Source organism: Eutrema salsugineum, unplaced genomic scaffold (genome assembly GCF_000478725.1).
Source record: "Eutrema salsugineum unplaced genomic scaffold, Eutsalg1_0 scaffold_14, whole genome shotgun sequence".
Taxonomy (NCBI): domain Eukaryota; kingdom Viridiplantae; phylum Streptophyta; class Magnoliopsida; order Brassicales; family Brassicaceae; genus Eutrema; species Eutrema salsugineum.
The window spans coordinates 6053457-6063440 of NW_006256877.1; the positions used below are offsets into that span (position 1 = coordinate 6053457).

Below are 9984 nucleotides of genomic sequence, written 5' to 3' on the forward strand. Positions count from 1 at the left end.
AATATATCCATTGGTTTAGTGAGCATCGCCACAAAAGCTATATAACACTATATAAAAGTTAAACAAATGCGATGAGTTCAACGGTTCAAGAAACCAATCATGAAGTTCAAAAGATCTTAGGCCATGATGATCAAGTTACCAAATTTACATGAACTCACTCGGTGGAATTAAAATAACTGATTAGTAGAATATTCGCCAAGAGATGAAGCATTGGCTTGTAGCTATAAAAAGGCTTGACCAAATAAGAAAACTCGGAGTGCCACTAATTGAAACAGTAGAAACTCTATAAATAATATTCGATAAATTAATAAATATTATAAATTAATATTTTTTATTGTCTTGAGTTGGACCAGTTTAAAATATGACATAATTTAATAAGATAATAAGATAATAACTTTAACAAAACTTCTATGTAAATATATGGTCCCATTAATATCATAAATTAAAAATTACCATAAACAAAATCTGATTTAAACATATACATGAAATAATCTACTAAAATACGAGTATAGTTGACCAAAAAAAAGTGATGTTTTTTATTCATTTAAAATTAAATTTTTTTTGAATATCATCTTAAATTTTAGAAAAAACTTTTTAAAAACTATACAATCTTTTTAAAAATTAATAAGAAATAAAAAATATTTTTTCTTTAAAATCTATAAATTAATAACTCTATAAATTAATAAAATATCAAAGTCCCAACATTATTAATTTATAGAGTTTTTACTGTACATAAAAATTTTCGTTTACAATCTTTAACAATCTATATAAAGTCAAATCAATACATGACTAAAAGAAACACTCTGCCTAGACGAAAAAACTTTGTTTTTTTTGTAAGGGTGTGTTTTTTCTCTCTCCTCAAAAAGGGCGATAAAAAGTACGATTTCTTCTGCTCCTTAAATCATTAATTTCCCACCGCCGGCGGTCCCTGGCCTCCGTCGACGGCAACCCCAATGGCCAAGAAAAAGAAACCCCGCCCATTTCTCTCCCCTCGCCTCAGCCTCTCATCCCACCCCCCCCCACCCCCCACCCAAAAAAAAATCTGGTCTCTAAATCTGGTTCCTCCTTGGAGAAACAAAAATCCTCATTGATCCCGGCAAATTCTGCTGATACCGTCAAGTTCCCTGCTGTTACGGCCACTTCTAAGTGCTCTAAGGAATCAGTTGAAGCTCCTGCTGCATCGACCGGGGAAACTGTTGTTATTGAATCTGGAGATGCCAACTCTTCGGCTTCGATGAAACCTGCCCCAGATCTGGAGATTCCATCCAAGAACTCTTGGCGTGAAATCATTAGCCCGACTAACAAGAGGATGGCTAAGAAGGGTGAGGCTTTGGTATTGGAGTCAGGTGACTTTTGTGTCACTATACCCAACGATGTCATCACCAGGAACCAACATCGTTGGGAAAACTTTATCCTGGCTCAGTTCCATGGTAAAGCTCCATCGCCAGGAGCTCTTCATGCGATTGTAAACGGGATATGGAGCTACAGATTGCAGAACATCACTGTCTCGAAATTGTTGGACAGGTCTTTCCTTATTCGAATCCCCTGTGCTGCTATGCGCCAGCAAGTTCTATCTCAGGGTATGTGGCATATCAAGAATCAATCAATGTTCGTGGGTAAATGGGAACCTGGAATTACCCCTGAGATCCCCAATCTTACTGCTGCTCCGGTCTGGGTGGATTGCCATGGAGTTCCGCTCCAATTCTTTTCTGACAAGCTCTTGAGCATGTAGCAGGGCTGGTTGGTTATCCCGTTAGATGTCATCCTTCGACTTTGAACATGACAAATGTGGAGGTGGCTAGAGTCCTCACCATTTTCAAATCATCAAAACCTTTACCGGAATGGATTAATGTCCGCTTTCACTCCGGGTAAACAGTGAGGGTGGAGGTGTCTTCTCCGTGGCTACCTCCAACGTGTGAACACTGCCATCAAGTGGGACATCCAATGAGGAAATGCCCAATAGCACCTATGTTATGCTCGGATTGCAACTCCACGATGCATCTGCCTGAGGATTGCACTCGGTCGAAGAAGAAGCAGTCCCCGATCCCACCTGTTAAGGCGACAGAGGCAAATCCTAATGCCGCTTCGAGTAGCAAGAGAAAGAAATCCAAGAGAAAAACTGTGGTGGTGGAGTTGGCAGACAAAGTAAAGGAGGTATCTGATAAAGCAAAAGAGGTGAAGCATAAGGGCAAAGAGATTGCAATCCCTCAGGCTCCTTCCAAGAAGAAACATGTGACTGTGAATGGGAAGGTTAGGTCGAAGATTGTTATTGCTACGCCTTTTGACACTGAACCTCTTTCCTCTTCTGACTCTTCTAGTGCGGGTGAGGAGAGTTCGTCAGAGGAGAGTTATGTTTCTGAGGAGGATGATAACCCTGCGGTTGATGATGGATTTATGCAAATGGTTTATAAAAAGGAGAAGAAGATAAGTTCTTCAAATCAGATTGGAGTTTGCGGGGCAAAAGCCCAAAATCAACATAATCCATATGTCGATGGATTTTTTTTGTGGAACGTTCGAGGCTTTAATAATCAAGTTAGGTGAAGTAGTTTTAGGAAATGGTTTAGGCTGACTAAAGCCCTTTTTGGCGGCATTATCGAGACTAAGTTAAGGACCCTAAGTCTTTGAAGTACATATCCTTTTCTTTTCCGGGTTGGAAGTTCGAGTGTAACTACGAGCATGCTGAGTTAGGCAGAATATGGGTTTTGTGGCATCCCTCTGTCTCTGTTTCCATCTTGTACAAGTCGGACCTGGCTATCTCTTGCTTGATTCGGCTTCCCAGGTCGAATGTGGATATGGCTGTAACTTTTGTCTATGCAGTTAATACCAAAGATGGGAGACCCTCGCTTTAGGATGATATAAGAACTGTCTCGGGTGATGTGAGAGTGACTGGAATCCCTTGGATCATCTTGGGGGATTTCAATCAATCTCTAAATCCTGTAGACAGTTCTAAGCGAGGATCTCGTATTACCAGAGGCATGGCTGATTTTCGGAGTTGCCTTGCTGATGCTGGGTTGGATGATCTTACTAGTAGGGGAAATCACTATAATTGGTGGAATAAGCAGCTGGCCAATCCGTTAGCTAAGAAGCTGGATGAAGTGTTAGTCAACAAAGAATGGATTCTTTCTTATTTTGGTGAGAATTTGTTTTCGGATCATAGCCCTTCTTCAGTGCATCTTGGTCTACCTCAGTCAATCAACAACAGACCCTTCAAGTTCTCAAATTTTCTGGTTCAACATCCAGATTTTCTCAGCTTGATTTCTGATGAATGGAAGCGTCTCCATTTTCCGGGAATTTCCATGTACTCTCTTGTTAGGAAGCTTAAGGAGCTAAAAAGGGTCATTCGAGGTTTCAGTAGGGATCATTACTCCAACCTGTAACAGAGGGTTAATGAGGCTCTGGAGAAGTTAAATGTCTGTCAGCGGTCCCTTCTTTCAAACCGTTTTGCTGCTGCTGCTCTTGATGTGCTCAGGTTTTAACCCTAGTTTTCTGCAAGCGCACAGATGTACGTTGTAGTACTTAGGGGTCAATCCACTGAAGACCAAGTAACTGCAATACGAGTTTACTTGAGATGAGAACCGAGCTAAGATGAAAATATGGGTGTTTGTTTGGGGGTTGTGAACAATGACGAAAATATCAAATAATAAAGTTAAAAACAAGTAAACAATAAGATCAAATCAATACGAGAAGATGTTGGGCGTTAGGGAATTCGCCGGGAATCATAGACTAGCTAACAAGAGAATTAAACATAGAGTTTTCTATAGATGTGTTCCTGAAATCAAACCCAGACTAACCTACTCACGTAGTATTAATCACAAAATTCACTCAGATTTACTAAACTCCCATTCAGTTCTCTAAGTGTCTAGACAAATTAGTTTGATAACTTCACAGAATGCTTTTGATTGACTCACGCTGTCTAAGAGGAATTGTTCATCTAAATAAGGTTAATCGATTTGACAACACTTTCGGTGAGTAAATCAACCTAATCGCAGTAGCTAGATGGTCGATCCAAGCCACATAAACGAAATGCAAATTTAGACGAAGAACTCTAAAGATAAACCTTAATTAAACAAACAATAAATCAATCCATGAATTCCCTTTGAAAAATCCCTTAAAACCCAACAAAGGAATTACTCAATCATAGTGTATAAGAACATCACAGAAGTATTGTAGTTTACTGGAAATTAAATAAGAGGAAGGTAAAAAACGAAGAATGAGGAAGAAGATGGAGATCGATGATGGCTCCTTCGGCGACCCCTTCTTCTCCCGAAGACGGCAACTCCGAGGCGTGCGGCTCTTCTCTACTCTCTCTCCACGACTTGGTCACTAGAATGACCTAAAACGAGTATATATAGCCTTCTAATTCGTTGGAAACGTCTAGGGTTTGAAGAATAAGTAGTGGGCTGAACTTGGGCTTGAATTAGGTCATTTTTGGACGTCAACGATGTCTGGCCGCGGTCGTGGTGGTCCTGACCGCGGGAAATCATGGTCTGGCCGCGACCAGTCTGGCCGCGGTCGCGGCCTATGCTCTCCTTTAAGACTGCATTTTCTGTCTTTAGTGCATCGGGAATATCTGAAGATCTAACCGTTGGATTGTCTCCAAACCAGTTGCATTAGAAATCTGGTTGTCTCCTCTATACTTTCTCAAATTTTGGGGATGATCAGATGGTGAAAAAGTCTTCATTGAGTGCCATACTTCTGACGGTCTGCATTTATCCAAAATTGCTCATTTGTTCCAAATTGCACATCTTTAATCCAAGTTTCCTGAAAAGTCTTTTAAAACTCTAAAACATAGAAATCACTTTAAACCCATTGATAACAGAGCTAAAACACCTGCATAAGATATCAAAACGATCCATCAAAATCTGGTGTTATCAACTCCCTCAGACTTAAACCTTTGTTTGTCCTCAAACAAAACATAGTTCAAGCCAGGAAAGAATCTTTAAAAACCTGCAGGAACTAATCAATATCTCAGTGACCGTCCTTCTAAACCATAACTTATCGTAAAACATCTATCTGGATCTAGTCTAGAAAATTCTCACCAAAATACAAACATAACTAGTCCGTTGATCCGTCATGCGAAAATCTACACACTTAGATCTAGCTTCCAGTAAACTAGCTCTTTGCATTCATTAAGTGCATAGTGAATTCTCAATAAAGACATCATTCAGGATAGACGGCGTATGGTAATTAAAGGCTATTTAAGCAGTGGAGTTAAAGTGTTTTGGGTTACCTGAAGATCTGGAGGATGCAAGATATTATGCAAAACCGCAAGAGAGAGTGGACCTGTTGATGTCCGAAAATTTTCAGTCACTTCTCCTTGCTAAATGTTGTTACATAGTCTTTCCTCTTTGGTTGTAAACAGCTGTTCCCCCAGACTTAGGTCTTTTCCGGGAATCAGAAAATGATCTCCAAAACTCCATATAATCGAACCCTAGCTTGCCTCAAGGATAAAATCGATCCTCCTAGACTCTCTTAAGGTTATTTCATTTCCTTTCTTATTTTAGTTTTTCCTTTAATTCTATTTTTGATTTTTGTTTTTGAAAGGGAAACAACCTTTTATAGAGAGAGAATTTAAGGGTTGAAATTGTACCAAGATTTTGAAGTATATCCAAGGCAAACTGAGTTTTCTCCTTTTGTTGAATCATTCCAATGAAATCTCAGGTCTCTGTCTTTAGTGACTGAAAACCGCGTTGATCCTCTTTCTCTCCGACGTTTTTGCACATATCTGCATATAGGACAATGAAAAACAAGAGTGCATGTGGTTTGAAAGAGGCTGGGTTACGGTGGGGAACTAGCTAAAGGTGAACTAGCCATTCAGGATCAACAAAAAGTGGTAAAGAATAAATGAGTCCTGAATGTATGATTTGTTTCCCTGATCTAATGCTTTAATGAGAAAGTTAAGTCAAGATTAAGTCCAAATAAAATGAGCTAGTATATCTTGTCAGAAAGAATCTCCATGAATAGTAGTCCTCTGGTGGGAGTTCGTAGTATAAGTACTCTAGCTACCGCCTAATCTAGGTCTAAATCACAAAAAGAGCAAAAAACGACGAAATAGCGTAGAAGCACACTGGTCTAAATAATCATAGTATTGTTTATTTATGTTCCTGGTTTGAAAACGTTTTGAAAAAATTTTCGAAAACTTTTTGAATAATTCTTTTATGTCCAAAACAAACTCAAAATAAATCAAATTTTGTTAGTAACAGATGAACATCCTTCCCCAGACTTATTTCACACTGCCCTCAGTGTGATAAAATCTAAGAAATGATGGATAAGGAAATAGAAATTTGAAGTGTTTAGATGTACTTACCTTGCCGGAAGAATGAGTTGCGGTTGGAATGATGGCAGCGAAGGTTGAAGTTTCAACGGGGCCGGAGTGATGGCTGTTTTCCGGTTTATGATTTCTTCTCGTCTTTTATTCGTTCTTCTTTATAAAAACCTGAAATTAAATGAAACAAAAACAAAGCAACAAAATAGAAAATAAAGATCAAAGGGAAATAAGTAAAATACCGAGTGGGTTGCCTCCCACTAAGCGCTTGTTTTAAGTCATTAGCTTGACTTGGTCGTCTTTTAGTCATTAGGCACATCTGCTAAGGAGATCTGATCTTCCTTTTCTTCTTGAATATCTGCAAGATATGGCTTAAGACGTTGTCCATTGACAGTGATATTGCCTCCTTGACGGTTCCATAGAACCGCAGCACCATATGGTGAAACTTCTTTGATCTTGATAGGCCCAGACCATCGTGATCTAAGCTTCCCGAGAAACAATTTTAGACGTGAGTTATGAAGTAGAACCTGGTCATTAGGTGAGAACGTCTTAGGAACTATTTTCTTTTCATGAAACGCCTTAGTCTTCTCTTTGTAGATCTTAGAGTTCTCATAGGCAATATGGCGAATCTCGTCTAACCCATTTAACTGAATCAAACGTTTTGCACCTGCTCTCTGGATGTTGTAATTCAGCTTTCTTATTGTCCATTCTGCCCTGAGCTCTAACTCCCATGGGAGATGACAAGCTTTACCATAAACGAGATGAAAAGGTGTAGTGCCTAATGGGGTTTTGAACGCAGTTCTATATGCCCAAAGAGCATCATCAAGCTTTGCTGACCAATCTTTTCTTGTTGTTCCAATTGTCTTTTCCCAAATTCTTTTGAGTTCTCTGTTTGATACCTCCACTTTTCCACTCGTCTGTGGGTGATAAGGTGTAGCTACCTTATGTTTCACTCCATTTTTCTTCAAGAGATTCTCAAACACTTTGTTGATAAAGTGGGAACCACCATCACTGATGACGAGTCGTGGAACACCAAATCTTGGAAATATGATCGACTTGAACATCTTCACTACTACTGTTGCGTCATTTGTGAGTTGACTATGGCTTCTACCCACTTAGACACGTAGTAAACAGAACCAAGGATGTACTTGTTTCCAAAAGACGAAGGAAAAGGACCCATAAAGTCGATTTCCCAAACATCAGAAACTTTGGCCTCTTGAATGAAGTTTTGTGGCATCTCATGTTGCTTGCTGATGTTCCCTTTTATTTGGCAAGCATTCAAACTTAGATATGAATTTATGGGCGTCCTTGAACATGGTAGGCCACCAATAATCAGCTTGTAAAACCTTCACTACAGTCTTATCAGTAACAAAGTGTCCAACATAGTTAGATCCGTGACAATGAGAAAGGATTTATGGAACTTCTTCTTCGGAGATGCACTTTCGAAACAAGTTATCTGAACACTGCTTATAAAGATATGGTTCATCCCAAAAGTATCTTCTAACATCACACAAGAACTTCTTTTTGTTGTAGCCGAAGAATCATGGCGGTTCGACCTCTGCTGCTAGGTAATTCGCGATATGCATAAACCCAGGGAGCTCGGAAGGTTTTGCTTTTGGAGGTGGGGTTGGACGTTTTTCTGGGGTGACTACTTTAGCATTACCATCTTTCTCCACGTCTCCAATAGGGTTTGGAGAAATCAATGTCGAGCTTTCATCAGGTGAGATAGTTTGCCCTTAGATTTCTTTGATTTGCGCTTAGATTTTCTCGCCTTGTGCTTCGATTTTCTCAATTCGACAACTCCCTTAGGCTCGACTGAAAGGGCTTGTATAGAAACGTGTTGGCACCTTTCCTTGTTATCTCTAGGGTCTAAAATCAACGTCTATTCCTTGTAGATGGTTATACAGTAAGAGCTTCCACCACTACAGACTGCAGGATAAAAGATTCTCTTTTTGACTTTAGAAAAACAAACTCTTCGGTTGGGATAATCAACAATTGCCCTCACTATTGCAAGGAATGAACTTCCAAATATTAACGTCCTTGGAGAGTTATTTTCCATCTCAAGAATGTGAAAATCAACAGGAACAAGACACTCTCCTACTTGCACCATTAAATTTGTTACGAAACCATATGGTATCGTGCTTGAATTGTCTCCAAACTTAACAGAACTGTGAGAAGGTTTGATATCACAGATCCCCAGCTCGTTTGCAATTGCTTTAGACATCATATTCACATTTGCTCCTGTGTCACATAGAGAGTCAGAAACTTCCACACCTTCAATTATGCAGGGGAAGACAAACTTCACCGAATCATTTATTTTATGAAGCTTCCTTTGGTGTGGAACTTTTCCTATTGCATCATACTCTTCAGGACATGCTGGAGATTCAACTTCATTGTCCTGATTTCTAGGAAAAGGCGTGACTTCTCTCTCACCATCACTGTCTATGACATTGCAGCGCCACATTGGATTGTCTACGGTTTTTCCCGGAAGATGACCATCTTGTCTCTTCACACTTTCGCCAATTTGTCCAATTTGTTTTTCGAGCATCTTGACATGAGTTGAGAGGTTAGTGAACTTCTCAAATGACTCCTCATTTTTCTTGTTGAGGTAATCATACATGATGTATACCTTGTACCCAAGATCGTTCATGTTGTCTAACTTAAGCTTAAAGTTGTGGGTGTCTTGGATAACTCAGCGATTCGTCTCTCGATAACTTCAGTGCTTTTTGAACTATCTATGGTTTGTGATAGCTGCACGTCCCTGCTATCAACATGAGTGGAAAGAGCTTCAAATTTACCATTAAGGTCAGTGTATACAATCCACTCTTAAATCCACATCGTCTGCTAATCTTTGCAACTTCGTAAGAAGTGGTTGCACCATAAGCTCGAGCTTGTTGTCTTGAGAGGTTGGGGACAATTTTGGAGCCGATTGGAGATTCATATGGGTGTGATCTTGTGCACCAAGTTGATTGTTAATCTCAGCTACATTAACTGCTTCACAGACATTAACAGAACGCTGCTGATTGTTGAGAAATAATTTCACCATGGCTTTAAGTTCTTCAATTTCCTTATGATTATGGGAAGTAAAACGTGATGTTCTTCCTTGATCAGGACAATTGTTTCTGCTTCTTGCAGCAAGATTATCAATCAATATATAAGCTTCTTCCATAGTCCTTGTCATCAAGTTTCCATCGCTTGCTACATTTAGAGGTGCCTTAGATGTCCATTCAAGACCTTCGTAGAAAGTGTTCAAGATGCATGTCTCTGTAAAACCGTGGTGAGGACATTCCCTAATGTAGCCTTTATAACGATCCTAAGCTTCATGAAAAGGTTCGCTCCTTTTTGTTGGAACCTATAAATCCTTCCTCTAAAAAACTTTGATCTAGAGGTGGTATAGAAATGGTTAAGGAAAGCAGCCTTGCATTTATCCCATGATCCGAGTGAACCAGGAGACAAAGACTTAAACCATGCACGTGCCTTATCAAAAAGAGAAAATGGAAACAACTTGCACTTTAAGTAATTTGCAGGAACTCCGACGGATTGCTTGGTACTGCTGATTTCTTCAAAATCTTCGAGATGGTCCATGAGGTTCTCCGATGCATCGCCATGGAACCGGTTCTGCTTGGCCAACTTTATGAGTTTCGGGCTAATCTCATAGTCTACGTTGATGGGTTGTAGACTAATAGGAGAACGGTTCTCATAGAAAGCATACGGAGTGT

General features: G+C 39.6%; 1 non-coding gene across 1 annotated transcript; it reads left to right on the forward strand.

Moving 5' to 3' along the window:
* Window positions 1–9534: 9534 nt before the first annotated feature.
* Window positions 9535–9640, forward strand: LOC112088744. The gene has a single exon (XR_002900683.1). It is a non-coding gene; the product is annotated as a small nucleolar RNA R71 (small nucleolar RNA).
* The last annotated feature ends 344 nt before the right edge of the window (window positions 9641–9984 follow it).